Source organism: Colobus angolensis, unplaced genomic scaffold, assembly GCF_000951035.1.
Source record: "Colobus angolensis palliatus isolate OR3802 unplaced genomic scaffold, Cang.pa_1.0 Scaffold57, whole genome shotgun sequence".
Lineage (NCBI taxonomy): Eukaryota > Metazoa > Chordata > Mammalia > Primates > Cercopithecidae > Colobus > Colobus angolensis.
This window is the reverse complement of record NW_012119265.1, coordinates 4,172,258-4,187,745: the sequence shown is the minus strand read 5'-3', so window position 1 is coordinate 4,187,745 and position 15,488 is coordinate 4,172,258. Positions and strand designations below refer to the sequence as shown.

Here is a 15,488-nt window from a genome sequence, read left to right as displayed (position 1 = left end):
CCCACCCCAACAGAGTAGGCACTGCCAGCTCCTCGTCTTCCCAAACCAGCCCATTGCTTTTAGCCTCCCACCAAGATCATGTGGATGTTCTCAAACGCTGATCCACAGACACCACCTGGTGTGTCAAGGACCAGGTTGTGTCATCTCATGGCCACTGACACTGAGCTCTCCCTCTTTATTACCACCCAGGCAGGTGTGGGGCTTAGTAATGATGCAGTCTCTTTGGGTCAGTCTGGTATCTCCATCAAGTTGTGAATATCTTACTTTGTCCACATTGTGATGTTTCCTGCCCTGGAAAAGATAAATCCCGGCTGGGCAAACATCTGTCTACCTAACAACAGAGAGAGGGGGAGGCTGCAGACTTCAAGAAGTTCTTGGCAGCTCGGCCCTGCAGAAGACACAGAGGCTTGACAGCTCTTAGTTTAGGTTCCTCCATAAACCAACCCTGAGACCAGGATTTGGGTGCAAGTGTTTCTATGGAGGTGACCAGAATGCGCAATGACTGAGCTGGAAACTGAGATAGGGAAAGGAGGTCAGCCAATTAAGGGGCATAAATCAGAAATTTACAATTGCACATAACCAGGGCTCAGTCCTACTGGGACCCTCTTAGGGACTGTGCAGAACACACCTCAGAATTGATCACTGTGTCCCTTATTTGGCTGAGCAAGGCTCCTGGAATATTGATTCCCCAGCACTTCAAGTCTGCTTCCAGGAAGCACAGCCAGAGAATATTCTCATCCAGGGAGCCGAGGAAGCCATTGTGCCTGTACAGGAGCTATCTGTGAATGATGTCCACGATAGACTAAGGGGACTTGGGCCAGGCCCCAACAACTCCTGCTACATCTAATGACAGATAATGAGCTTGTTACAACAGTGTCCCATGGGTAGAGGTGTTTTGGAATATCTCGGATTTTTCTTAACTTCCTAGAAACCCTCTCAAAAAGTCCTTAAATAGACACAGTTACATAAAAGAGCCTCTTTATGATTTCTTTGAAAGAATGATTCATATGCATGAAACAAAGCCTTCCCCACTTGTGGCTTGGGTTTTGCCCTTCCTGGAATCTTAATCCAGGACTCCAAAGCTCTGAGAAGGAAGTTTGGACACTGGGAGGAGGTCAGATCTCACCATTTTTCCATGGAGACCAAGCAGGAAAAGAGAGCAGTCTGTTTTACAGTGCTTTGAAGTTCAGATGAAAAGCCCAGCAGGGAGGCACACACACCCTTCCCCAAAGTATGGGTGTGTGGTGGAGAGTTCAGGAACTAGTGGAATAAACTGAATTCTACTGAGAAAATATGATCTCTCCCCCCAGGTGCCCCTCCACCACCCATCTAGACATGCCTACTTTCAAAAGCCCTGGGCAGAACAGGCTTACTTTGAACAACAGAACCATATCAGGGAAAATTTCCTGGAATTCAGACATGGAAAAAACTCACCCAACTACCATGTGATACCTTGATCCATGGAGCTCCCACTCCCCTCAGGCACTGTTAACCCCTATAGGGCCTTCGGATAATATCCTCATTCAACTAAATGTCACATTGGTCTTGCCAACAAAGAGGAATTTTCCACATGCTTTGTTGCCTCCGTTACATTCTTGAAAATGGCAGGTGATTCTGGATGGAAGGTTCCAAGAAGGAAGAAAAGTCTCCTTATTCCTGAGCTACAACCCACATTGAAGGTCCACCATTGACTAAAAATATGGGAGTAGGTCAAGAGGTTTTCTGCAACTACAGCTTTAGAATAAAAATTGCTCATAAACAGTTCACCCAGGTGATGGTGAAAGGGTCACAAGGTAGACAAGGAAGTCAGGGTCCTGTCCTATATTCTTGTTGACTCTCTTACTAATTTTGTGGCCTTGGATGAATCATTTGACCTATCAAGACCTGTAAATTGATGGGTCAGTTAGGAATAAATACAGTCAGCTCTTAGAACACTGCCCCGTACCTAGAACAGAACTTCAGCAACTACAACTGTGCCATAGCCCCTAGAAGAGTACCTTGCCTACAATATTTGGTGATTGAATGAGTGAATGTGGTAAATGTGTCTACTGCTCTGACTCCTATACCCAGGGCAGACATTACTAATCAATTTGTTATTGTTGTTCATGCAAAAAGTAGATGCAGTGTCAGAATTCTGCTCAGCATAACTCTCTAGACAGGCACAACCAATCTATTAGAGATCACATGTGAAATGATATCTATTTGCCATTCCTGAATGAGCTCTAGGATTTTTCCACATTCAACTTTTCTAGTAAGGGAAATACTAAAAGATAGATGGATTGTCACTCAGAGAAAATAAAACACAATTGAATATTTTGATCTTATTTACATAAGAATTGATATTTCTTCATCCTGACTAGTGCAGGAAATGCATTTGTTCAGTGAAGACGCCATAATGTCAGGCTACTTGGAGTTCTTGCAACCAAACCCACATTCCTAGCGCCCTGTGGGAGTCATTCAATTTCTCACCCCAATCATGTAGAAGAAAACCAGCTCCAAGGCATATCCCCATCCTGGCAATTAGACATCTTTGGTCAGTGTTAACTCTAGAGGGGTGTAATGTCTGGGATCTGGTTCATCATCTGAGGGCCACAGTCCCCACCAAGTTACACTGGTGAAATATCAAGGACAATAAAAGGAAAAAGAAGCCACAGAGAGGCAATAGAGAGTGAGATAGGAAGAGGGGATTTCCAACACAGAAATCTTCAACATTTTTAGCCCTCATGGGCTGAGCTGCCAGGAAATAGTTGGTAGCATTAATCCATTGTCCTTTGCAGAAGCCTGTGTAACAGCTTGATGGGTTCATCTTGCTCTCTAATTAGATAGAGTGAATTTATCAAGATAGGGAATTGCTATAGAGAAAGAGTTTAATTCATACAGAGCTGGCTGAACAGAAGATTGCGGTTTTATTATTACTCAACTCAGGCTCCCTGAAAATTTAGAAGCTAGGATTTTTTAAAGATAGTTTGGCAGGCAGGGGCCTAGGGAATGGGGAATACTGATTGGTCAGGTCTGCAATGGAATGTTAAAGCTGTCCTCCTGCACTGGGTTGGTTCCCAGGTAGGGACCATGAGATGAGATGAGCCAGTTTACTGGTCTGGTTGGCAGCAGCTGATCCATCAGAATACAGAGTCTGCAAAATATCTCAAACACCAATCTTTACGATAGTGATGTTATCTATAGGAGCAACTGGGGTGATTAGTGATTTTGTGGCCTGTAGCTACATGACTCCTAAACCATAATCTCTCATCTTTTCACTAATTGGTTTCACAAAGGCAACCTGGTCCCCAAGTGATATGGTTAGGCTTTGAGTTCCCACCCAAATCTCATCTTGAATTGTAATCCCCAGGTGTTGAGGGAGAGACCTGGTGGGAAGTAATTGGATCATGGGGGTAGCTTCCTCTATGCTATTCTCATGATAGGGAGTTCTCACAAGATCTTGTGGTTTTATAAATGGCAGTTTCCCCTGGGTCTTTCACTCTGTCACCTGCCACCATGTACAATGTGCCTGCTTTCCCCTTCTGCCATGATTGTAAGTTTCCTGAGGCCTCTCCAGCCATGAAGAACTGTGAGTCAATTAAACTGCTTTCGTTTATAACTTACCCAGTCTCAGGTAGTATCTTCACAGCATTGTGAAAATGGACCAATACACCAAGCGAGGAGGGAGTTTGTTTGGGGAGAGGCTGTAATCATCTTTGTTTCAAAGTTAAACTATAAACTAAATTCCTTCCAAAGTTAGCTTGGCCTACCCCAGGAATAAACAAAGGCAGCTTGGAGTTTAAAGGCAAGATGGACTCAGGTCAGATCTCTTTCACGGTCTTATTTTTCTGTTATAATCTTTGCAAAGGAGGTTTCACCTGAGTGACTGTCTTGGGCATAAATATTAAAGCCCACCAAATGACTTTTGGAATATCATCAAAAGAAAAGTATAAAGTTGCCAATCTTCACGTTTGAACAGAGCTGTGAATATCTTGGGGATAGCTGGTGCTCCTCTGCACGGTGCTCAGCTATGCAAGCTATAACCACCCAGTGGGTTCTTCCTGCTTGCTGCACAAACAAAATCAACTTACCAAGACTATGGTACTGCAGTAAAGAAAGAGTTCAATTGACGTGAGGAGACAGTTATTACTCAAATCAATCTCCCCAAATGCTCATAGGTTAGGGTTTTTTCAAAGATAGCTTGGTGTGCAAGGGGCTAGGGTAGGGAGCATGCTGATTGGCTGAGTTAGAGATGAAATTATAGAGAACTGAAGCTGTCCTTTTGTGCTGAGTCAGTTCCTAGGTGGGGGCCACAGGACTGGTTGGCAGGTCCAGGTGGGGCCATCCCATCGTTAGAAATGCAAAAACCTGAAAAGACATCTCAAAAGGCCAGTCTTAGGTTCTACAATAGTGATGTTATCTGCAAGAGTAATTGGGGAAGATGCAAATCTTACGAGCTGCAGAATAATGGCTGGTAATTCTAGCCCTTCTCATCCCCCTAACTTGGTGGCCCTTTCACGAGTTTTACAAGAACAGTTTAGTTTTGGGGAAGGGCCATTATCGTTTAAACTATAAATTTCTCCCAAAGTCAGCTTGGCCCACACCCAGGAACGAGCAAAGACAGCCAACCTATAAGGCTAGAAACAAGACTGAGTGAGCCATGTCAGATTTCTCTCACTGTCATAATTTTGCAAAGGCAGTTTCAAAGCCATGGCCAGGGCTCTTCTCTCCCATTGTTGTTGCCATCAGCACCACGGCCTTGCCTGGTCACACACCTGACAGCTACACTGATTGCCATAAGCTCAATTAACTGTCTGTTTTTCTCTTTGAGGAGAACAAATGAAGTGGATCACTGTGCCCCCACATGTGCAAAACACTGAGGAACAGATATTTTCTCTGGCCAAAACGTCAGTTTTCAACATGTTCATCTACTGTTCGTTGTCTTCCAGGCTTGAATCTGAGGAAATAAGTCTAGAAATCTCTGGGCATGAAAAGAAATGGAATAGGTTTGAATTCTTAGCAAGTGACTTTAGTTGGGGGTAAAGGATATTTTATTTGCCCCAATAATTGCCAAAGCATGTTATTCATGCTGGTTTCAATTAAAATCCCAAGGGCAGTGAGTTAGTAAATTAGTGGATTTAACAAGAGCCTCAGGAACTAAGAATCAGAGGAGTTGTTATGGAAGAAAGGGCAGGGGCCTTCAGTTAATAGCTCCCCCAGTGCTGAGAGGCCACACCCTCAAGAACTGCCCTGCTGGGGAGAGACCCAGTGCAATTCCCCATGCCCTATCAGCTTAACATAGAACCATACTGTCTTGACTAACGTAACATTTCCTCTGAAAGGAAACATATGAGATAAAATGCTAACTTGTCCAGCTTATTTCAGTGCAGATAGTCTTAACAAAAGAAAACTCTTGGTTAGCACCGTTTTGAGCACATTTTGCTCCTATCTGTGGCAGACAGAGCTTACTGCCCAGCAAAGATTTTGTTCCCCTCTGTAATGCAGATCTATTCTTGGGAAGTGGCTGGGTAGCCAGAGTCTACTCAGTGATTGAAGAGTCACAGAACTTGTCATAAAGGCAGAGGGTCTTCAATTAATGCTCACTCAGTTCAAGAATTGCTCCTGTTGCAAAAGGAGTCCATAGAGAAATGTGAATGGAACAGATGTGGTTAAAACGTAGACACAAGGCCAGGCGTGGTGACACCCAGTGCTGTGGGAGGCTGAGGTGGGAGGATTGCTTGAAGCCAGGAGTTTGAAACCAGCCTCAGCAACATAGGGAGACCCAGTATCTACAAAACATAAAATAAAAAATGAGCCAAGCTAGGTGGTACACGCTGTTGCCCTGGCTACTCAGAAGGCTAAGGCAAAAAGGATCACTTGAGCCCAGGAATTCAAGACTGCAGTGAGCCATGATTGCACAATTGCACTCCAGCCTGGGCAACAAAGCGAGACCCTGTCTCTAAAAATAAATAAATAAATAAATAATTTTTTAAAGTAGATATGCCTTCTCTCCTTACTTGCTGCTCCCCTATTTGCTGGCTGGTATTGTTGACAGGGAAATATTGAAAGTCATATGTTGAAGACAGCACTCTGTCAACCTGGATCTCTGAATGATTACCTGAAGTAGAGCTGCCTCACTTCCAGCCAAACAAGAAACTCCTGCATTTGACAGGTATGTGAGAAAGACAGTGTTTGTATGAAATCACTGGGGTTTGTTTGTTATACAAGGTAGGTTGCTCTAACCAACCCATTGTCCTTAACCAGAAGATTATTCTTACAGCAAACAACAGCACACGTCCACCTCCACGTTCCATCCTACAGTCTCTAAACAGCCTCAGCATTCAAAATCATTTCCATAATCACCTCAATCAATATTTGTTTTTGCTCTCAGAAACTCATTCCATCTTTAACCTGCCACCCCAAAGGGGATGAGCCAGCCCACCAGAGGACTGAGGGCTTCCTTAGTTTGGGTTTACATAGCTTCTGTGTATGAGGCTGCCAACTTACCAAACACCTTTGCCTTCCTCTTTATCGTGCATCCTGTAATCCTTAGACCTTAGTTATGTGATTCTGACCTTGTCAAATATGCATAAACTCAGCTCTTCCAGGCTGCAAGTCATAGTGTCTGATGCTGTCTGAATGACCTGAATATGCTGTCTCCAATACTAGGGTACATATGGTAAAAATACATACATATAGCTCCAAAACAGGCTTACTGTGGGATCTTAACCACCTCTTCACCTCCTCTCTAAATCCCTGTGCAGATTTTCAACACTAGCTTCAAGCTCATAATTTTGTGTGTTACATGCTGAGCTCTCAGAAGTCAGAAGCCCCAGCAGAGGTGTCATGCTGTGAAAATTCATGTGAGGAAACCCCTTTCTTTCTAAGCAGTTGTGTCTAGTAGCGGCCTACAAGCTCTGCTAAGCAGTGATGGTTTAATTATCCCACAAAGTCAGCGGTATGCTGGGGCACATTTGCACATCTTGAGAGAGCTGGCTGTGCCCATCTCCTCCCAACTCTGTGTTCAGTAATATCACATCGGTAGCTTGAAATTAGCCATGGTGGGAGTATTTACACCATGAAAATTGGCACATGCTATAAATCAGGAATATATATATATATCTCCCAGAGAACTGACTGTGAAGCATCTGCCAGGGCACTGCTGTGTGCGAGGGAAAGGCTGCAGAGCCACCTGGCCAACAGGAAGTAGTGGAGGAGTCTGTCTGTACTCAGTATTAGTGGTAGAGCCTGTGCTCTGGAATTTATGAGAACAAAGAGCAAGGGACAAGGACTTTCTGTGACAACTAGTGAACATAAGCATACTGAACTGCTGCAGAAAAACAGGCTTCAAGAGGTGATGCATTATTTCCGATGCCAGGAAATGGATCCAACCTGAGTGATCAGATTCTAATAACTTGCATTGCCACTGGCCCAGGTGATTTACAGGTCTTCTAAGGTAGGTGGAGGACAGGACTGGGACTGAGCTCTGTGTCCATCTGTTAAGCTCAGTGGTAGGCTTTGCACACGGGCCAATGCGTTTGACCTCCCACATGGCCCTTAGTTGTAGGTATTAGTGTGCTAATTGTTCAAAGGAGAGCAATAAGGACCCAGGAGTCAAGTCAGTAACTTGCCTAATGTCACCGGATGGTAAGGAGTCAAAAATCAGGTGGCCAACAAGCCACCTGATATATCTGCAGAAAGATATTATTAGATTTTATCTGTGGAAAGAAACAACCACCTTTACCTCATGGGAAATTAATGACAAATCTGTGGGTCATTAGTAACAATCTTATTGAGATATAATTCACATACCACAAAATTCATCCTTTTAAAGTACACAATTCAGTGGCATCAGGATTCAGGACATATTACTGCAAAATACGATGCCTCGGAAATTGGGAAAACCACAGAAACAAGAAGGCCATTTTCAGACCTTCTCCTGCTTTTCTGTGTGACAGCTGGCCATAAGAGAATTCTTTGTCCTGCTTTCCCTGAAAATAGGTCATAAGACCCTCATGTAACGGGTGTCCTGCCCTATGCCCAGAGGAAAAGAATGAAGATGCAGAGACGCCATTAAGAATCTGAACAAACAGGCCTTGCTATGTTCCCCTCAGTTTATTACCATTAGGCCACACCTTCTTTTTGACCAATTATACTTCTACATGACTATCCATTCTTCATCAAACCTAAAATAGACACTTTTCCCTAAGTCTTGGGTTCTTCATTTCTGAAGTCTTTCCTGTCCTATAAAACTTTGGTTGAATAAATGCTGATATGGTTTGGCTGTTTTCCCACCCAAATCTCATCTTGAATTGTAGCTTCCATAATCTCCACGTGTCATGGGAAGGACCCAGCGGGAAGTAACTGAATCATGGGGTGGGTTTTTCCCATGCTGTTCTCATGATAGTAAATAAGTCTCACGAGATCTGATGGTTTTATAAAGAGCAGTTCCCCCCCACAAGCTCTCTTGCCTGCTGCCATGTAAGACATGACTGTGCTCCTCCTTCACCTTCTGCCATGATTGTGAGGCCTCCACAGCCATGTGGAACTGTGGGTCCATTAAACCTCTTTTTCTTTATAAATTACCTAGTCTTGGGTATATTTATTATTTTTAGCAGGGTATGGGAGGAACCCTTTCTCATGAAATGCAAAGGCTAGTCTTATAAGCAGGACTATCTAAGGAGAACAGTCTCAGGCCTGCTATGTTAACTCTTTTCTGCACACCTAATCTTAGAAATGACACCCACTGCTTTTTCCGTATTGTGTTCATTAGAAGTGAGTCACTAGGTCCAGCTTTATTAGCAGCATGAGAATGGACTATATAAATGTATTACCTTTTTCTCTTGTTAATCTGTCTTTTGTTATAGGAGTGTCAGTCATGAACCTTGCAATAGATGAAGAAAGTATATTACTTTTCTCTCCTACAGTGGGCTTTAGTATAGTTACAGAGTGGTGCAACTAAGGGAGGAGACCACCCCTCATATTGTCTTATGCCCAATTTCTGGTTCCAAAGAAAGAAAAAGTAAAAACTAAAAGGCAGAAATGAAATCCACAAGCAGACAGCCCGGCACCACACCCTAGGCCTGGTAGTTAAAGATCGACCCCTGATCTAATCGGTTACGTTATCTATAGATTACAGACATTGTATAGAACAGCACTGTGAAAATCCCTATGCTGTTTTGTTCCAATCTAATTACTGGTGCATGCAGCCCCCAGTCACGTACCCCCTGCTTGCTCAACCGATCATGACCCTCTCACGCGCACCCCCTTAGAGGTGTGAGCCCTTAAAAGGGACAGGAATTGCTCACTCAGGGAGCTCGGCTCTTGAGACAGGAGTCTTGCCGATGCCCCTGGCCGAATAAACTTACTTCTTTAACTTGGTGTCTGAGGAGTTTGGTCTGCGGCTCGTCCTGCTGCACAACCATTATCACTGTCTAATTCTAGAACATTTTTATTATCCCAGAAAAGAAACCCATACCCATTAGCAGTCACTCTCTACTCCCTCTGCCCTGCAGCCCCTGGCAACCACTCATCTACTTTCCATCTCTATGAATTGGTGTATTCTGGACATCTCATATAAATGGAATCATACAATATGTGGCCTTTTGTGTCTAGCTTCTTTCACTTATAATATTGAAAAATCTGTTTTAAAGTTCATAGAGCTCTACAGATGAATTCACAAAGTTAAAAGGCAAACACATGCAGTTTTATCTAAATACCAATAAGCAACAGAGCAAGGCAATGAATATGAAGTACTAGCATATGTGTTCTTTAATTCAATTTTACAATGTTTGTTGAGTGCCTGTTTATACAACAGACACAAAACAGACAAAATCCCTGTCCTCGTAAAACTTATATTAAGGTGGAGAGAAAAGACAAAAAACAAACATAATAAAATAATAATAGTGCATTGGAAGGTTTTAATGACTGTGGCGGGAAAAGATGAAGCAAGTGTGGGGTGTTGTGTATACTAGAGGAGACCTTCTGAATGTATTGCGCCTCTCCTCTCCTGCCCTCTGCCTCTCTCTCATAAAATGTCCATGATTCTGATGCCTGACAGCAGGGGTACTCCTGAGTTCCTGTGCCATTGCCTGCCTCTGAAGTTTAGTGGGCATCTTTGCTACCATGGACACTAGACCAGCAGGCAACAGCTCTCAGTCATTCTATGATAGGTTCATCTTCCTCTCCCAGGCCAGAGTCCCTTCCTCTCTGAAATCCTGAGCTGAAAAGCAGAGAGGGAAGAGGTACATTCTCCTTCTCTCTCCCAGATCTCATCTTTCCCTTCAGTGGAGCAGTGAAATTGCTACCCTGCCACGTGCCCCCACCCACAGCTCAGGGTAGAAGTGCCCTGCTCCATCCTCCACCTTCCACACACCTCCTTATTCCGTCCCCCCAGCTGTCCCCACACTGACATACATTAAACGATGACCTGCAGGGTTTCTTGACAAACATCTCAAGGCACAATATTGGCCTTGGTCTAAAGCTTCCTGGAGCCTGCTGGGTTTCCCTTAGCCTCCACATCCTGCCATTTCACAAATTATTGTCAACTTTAGCTCCCCTACCACTGCTGCTGCTGTTAAAAACACCAAAATTTTTTTTAATCCAGCACTTATCCTTATAACTAGAAACATTCCAATGTTTCCTCATAGGTAACTTCACCATCTCTAACACCATCAAGAATTATTACACCATAAAAATCCACACCTATGCATGTAGACGGTACCAACAGGAAGCCCAATTTTCTTCCACCAAAGTTGTATACATAATTGTGTTTTTATGGCTTTTTCTTACTATAAAAGTACTACATATCATTAGAGAGAAAGACAGAAAATACAAATGAGACAAAGTAAAATCACCCCATGTAGTGGGTAGTCACTAAGATAGCCCCCAGTGACACTTCTTTCCTAGCATTTATGTCCTTCTATAAGCTCCTGCCCTTGTCTGGGGCTGGACCTAGTGACTCACTTCTAGTGAACACAATACAGAAAAAGCAGAGGGTGTCATTTCTAAGATTAGGTATGCAGAAAAGAGTTAACATAGCAGGCCTGAGACTGTTCTCCTTAGATAGTCCTGCTTACAAGATTGGCCTTTGCATTTCATGAGAAAGGGTTCCTCCCATACCCTGATAAGAAGGACTCACTTTTTGCCTAAGCTGTTTGTGCCAACAATAGTTATGTTGAACATCAGCCTTCCTTCTGGAAATCTAGAATATGGGTATGTGCTAGACATCAGGTGTCAATGTGACTAACCCACAATAAAAACTCTGGGAGGCCGGGCGCGGTGGCTCAAGCCTGTAATCCCAGCACTTTGGGAGGCCGAGACGGGCGGATCACGAGGTCAGGAGATGGAAATCATCCTGGCTAACACGGCGAAACCCCGTCTCTACTAAAAAATACGAAAAACTAGCCGGGCGAGGTGGTGGGTTCCTGTAGTCCCAGCTACTCGGGAGGTTGAGGCAGGAGAATGGCGTAAACCCGGGAGGCGGACCTTGCAGTGAGCCGAGATCGCGCCACTGCACTCCAGCCTGGGTGACAGAGCGAGACTTCATCTCAAAAAAAAAAGAAAAAGAAAAAGAAAAAAACAACTCTGGGAATTGGGCTTCCATGAGGTTGTCTAGTGACAAACATCTCATACGTGTTTCAGCTCACTGCTAGGGGAGTGAAGTCTGTCCTGTGTGACTGCACTGTCAGAGGACTTGGAAACTTGTGCCTGGTTCCCTCTGGTCTTTACCTCATCCACCTTTTTCCTTTGCTGATTTTGCTTTATCTTTTCTCAGTAATCAGTAACAGCCATGAGTATGACTATATGCTGAGCCCTGTGAGTCCTCCTACTGAATCATCAAAGCTAAGGGATGGGTGTTGTGGACCCCCAACACATTAGACTGCTAAAAAGCCTGTGACCTTTCCCTCTCTCTCTCCCCACTGCTTTCTCTCTCACATACACACACAGAACCTGCTGCCATGTTGGAAGTAGCCTTATTGAGAGGCTCACATGGCAAGGAACTAACATCTCTTGCCCAAAGCCAACAGCCAGTACCTGAGCCACTGAGTAAGTGTAGAAGCACAGCCTTCCCCAGTTGAGCCTTGAGTGAAGACTCAGCCACCACCTTGACTGCAGCCTTGTGAGAGGCCCTAAGACAACTAAGCCACACTCGCATTCCTGCCCCACAGAAACTGTGACATAATAAACTGTTGTGTTAAGCTGCTAAATTCCAGGATAATTTCTTACACAGGAATAGATAAGTAATAAACTCTTCACCTAGAGGTCATTATTGCTTATATGTTAGGGCACACCTCAAGGGTTTTCTATACCCATATATAGGTAGAATAAGTTCTATAGTTGACATTGAATTTCTTTTTTGTTGTTATTAACACTATTGGTAAAAAGCAAAAGTATAGGGGAAAGATACAAAGTATTTTCCTTTATTATCACAAGAAGTTTTGCATTCCAGAATGATAGCTGATATTTCTTTTTGAGTCAGGTTGTCCTTTTGTCTGGGGGAGTAAAAGGTGTGGAGAGATCTCTTTCATGGCCTTTTCTGAACTCCCATTCTGAAATGGGGAGGTTTCACACACCAAGTTAAATCACTCAGCACAATTAATGTAAATGCAACTATCCTTCATGTGGGTGGAATTAATTTCTACAAATGATGTTTCCTTTGAGGCAAGCTGTTTTTCCCTCTTCAGGGTCTCAGAGAGATTGGTGGCAAGGACTCCTGGGAAGAAATAAGCTGAAGGACACTCTGGCAAGAGGTAGTAAGTTAGCCCTTGCAAAATGGCCACGGGCTGGATGAAAAGGAAAGAAACCGCCAGCACAGGACACAATGGGTGAACTGACACAAGCTTAAGTTTTCTAGGAGCAAATGTATCTCATAATCAATTTTAAGTTTTTCTTTTTTGTTTGCAATTTCCATATATTATACCCACGCACTTAGCAAAGTTGCATTACACATCACAGCTCAGTCTAACCTGCATTTGGAGAACTAACCCATTGTCCATGTTTCTGCAAAGCCTCATGAAGAGAGATATTAAGGGAACAAGAGGTGCCCTGCAAAGAAATGGAGCTCCAGGCTAAGGTAATGAGATACAGGGAAGGGGAATTTTCTAGAAGAAAGAATGTCGTGCAATCAAACTAGATAGGGAATAGAGCCACAGGATATGAATACTAAAAACAAGTGTAGCCTCTTGTTGCTAGAGGAAGCTGGAAAATCAAAGTTGCCCACACTTGTTTTTTGTAACAAATTACAATCAGGTTGAATGTACTATTTATGGCCTGCTTAATTGACTTAATATATTGTATCATTAAAAATTCTGCTACAACTCAGTTTGTACTGGCTGCTAATTATTCTGTTGTATGGAAAAACTATAATTTATTTTACCAAGATTCTATTATTGGACATGTAAGTCATTTCTAATTTTCATTGTTATTATAAAAAATGCTACAATGAACATCCTTATAGCTAAATCTCTGTTCAAAACTGTAATTATATCTTCAGAATACATGGCTAGAAATGGCATTGTTACATCAAAAAATATGCACCTTTTTAGTGCTTAAAGAATTTTTCCAAATTTTCTTGCAGAAAAATTATACCAATTCAAACTCTTGTCAACAGGAGACAAGAAGGTGCTTTGTCCCACCACGTAGCCAAAACTAGATGTTATCTTTTTGTCATTCTTACAACACATGCATGTTCCTATACTTGCTTAAACACACTATAAGAGATTTATAATTGAAAATTACTTTTTTGTTTGGTTTGTATGTGTGTCGTCAAGTCCAAAACTCATACCACTCACTGCACAGTAACTAGTAACTCAAGAGACAAGTTGTTGGGGCAAGGAAAACGACTATTTCAATGGCCAGCAAACCAAGAAGATGGCAGACTAGTGTTGTAAAGAACCGTCTGTCTTTAAAGGCATGAATCTCGGCCAGGCACAGTGGCTCACACCTCTAATCCCAGCACTTTGGGAGCCCAAAGCAGGTGGATCATGAGGTCAGGAGTTCAAGACCAGCCTGGCCAACATGGTGAAACCCTGTCTCTACTAAAAATACAAAAATTAGCTGTGCATGGTGGCTCGCGCCTATAATCCCAGCTACTCAGGAGGCTGAGGCAGGAGGATCACTTAAACCTGGGAGGTGGAGGTTGTAGTGAGCCGAGATCGTGCCACTGCACTCCAGCCTGGTCAACAGAGCAAGATTACGTCTTGAAAAAATAAAAATAAAAATAAAGGCATGAATCTCAAGCTTGTTTTTATATTGGGGAAAGGGAAACAAGGAGAAGGTTAGGGGTTGAGGGGGGCAGTGAAAGGGGACCACAGACATCTGAGTATCAGCAGGAATCCAAAGGGATGCAAAACATCTTGTCCTTGGTCAGGTCACAAGGCTCCTGTACATTTTTAACATAACATGGTTATTTGTGTCTATACCCTCCTTATCTCCTCAGGGGTTAGTTTTGGGAAGGGATTGTAATCACCTTTGCTTTAAATTAAACTATAAACTAAATTTCTACCATAGTTAACTTGGCCTGCATGCAGAAATGAGAAAAGGCAGTTAGCTTGTGAGGTTAGAAGCAAGACGGAGTCAACTATGTTAGATTTCTCTTCACTGTTACATGTGCAGCTCAACCGTAAACAATAAAGGTCATTCGAGGCAGCTCTCCAAAGTAATGCAGCGGGCAAACAAGAAAGCCACAGAACTGGCAGCATCTTGCCATGTATGGCTCCCTTCAGTAGCCCTTTCTGAGGTTAGTACCAACATAGGTAATACTGACTATAAAAGCTTCCTTCTTTTGCATTTAACATTTATAACTTATTTATACCTAGGTTTAAAAAAAAGTTTTTGTTTGCCTAAAAATGGATACAACATAAGTTTTAGAGAACTGAAAAAGTAAAAGAAAATGCTTTTCTAGCCAAGGAAGTGATTTCTGCTATTGGCAGGTAGAGAAATTTGTTTTTAAAACAAGGCTTTTGTAACAAAAGAACCAGAAGGAAAATCTTCCATTTTTATCTCATTGTCCTTCTGAGATTTGTCCTCTGCTCTTTCGCCATGTTCAATCACTGTAAAAACTTCCCCAATAAGCGGCTTTGGGGAGAAAGTGAGAGATCCTAGATAAGGAACAGTGTCAGAATGGCTGGATTTCATCATTTCCTCAATTACTCATGATCCTCATTCTTTGCACAGGAAATGTATGTAGACTGTGCTCTAGTATAAAAGGTCATTAATATGAGAACATTTTTAAAAAAAGTCAATTCTGTAAAAAATGCATTGAATGGATAAGTGTCTTGTTGGAGTAGAGAAGGGAAGGGGGGGGTGACAAAGAATGAGCAATAGTCACAGGCTCCTCCTCAGGGAGCTTCCAGTCACCTAACACAGGGTCAGCACACATGCACACGCACGCGCACACACACACACATACACACAAGCCAGCAACACCTGCCCAAGTGTAGAAGCTGAACAGAGGTGTGAGAAACCATGTGAGCAAGAGCAGACAGGAATGAAAGAGTGACTGAGAA

The 15,488-nt window shown here is 43.0% G+C and overlaps 1 long non-coding RNA gene across 1 annotated transcript in view; it reads left to right on the top strand.

Annotated features, from left to right (window-relative positions):
* The first annotated feature begins 8,443 nt into the window (after positions 1–8,443).
* Positions 8,444–15,488, top strand: part of LOC105526005 — a 17,063-nt gene continuing 10,018 nt past the window's right edge. The window contains exons 1-2 of the long non-coding RNA XR_001004004.1: positions 8,444–8,529; positions 12,643–12,731. This is a non-coding gene — a long non-coding RNA (uncharacterized LOC105526005). The remainder of the gene's footprint in view (positions 8,530–12,642; positions 12,732–15,488) is intronic.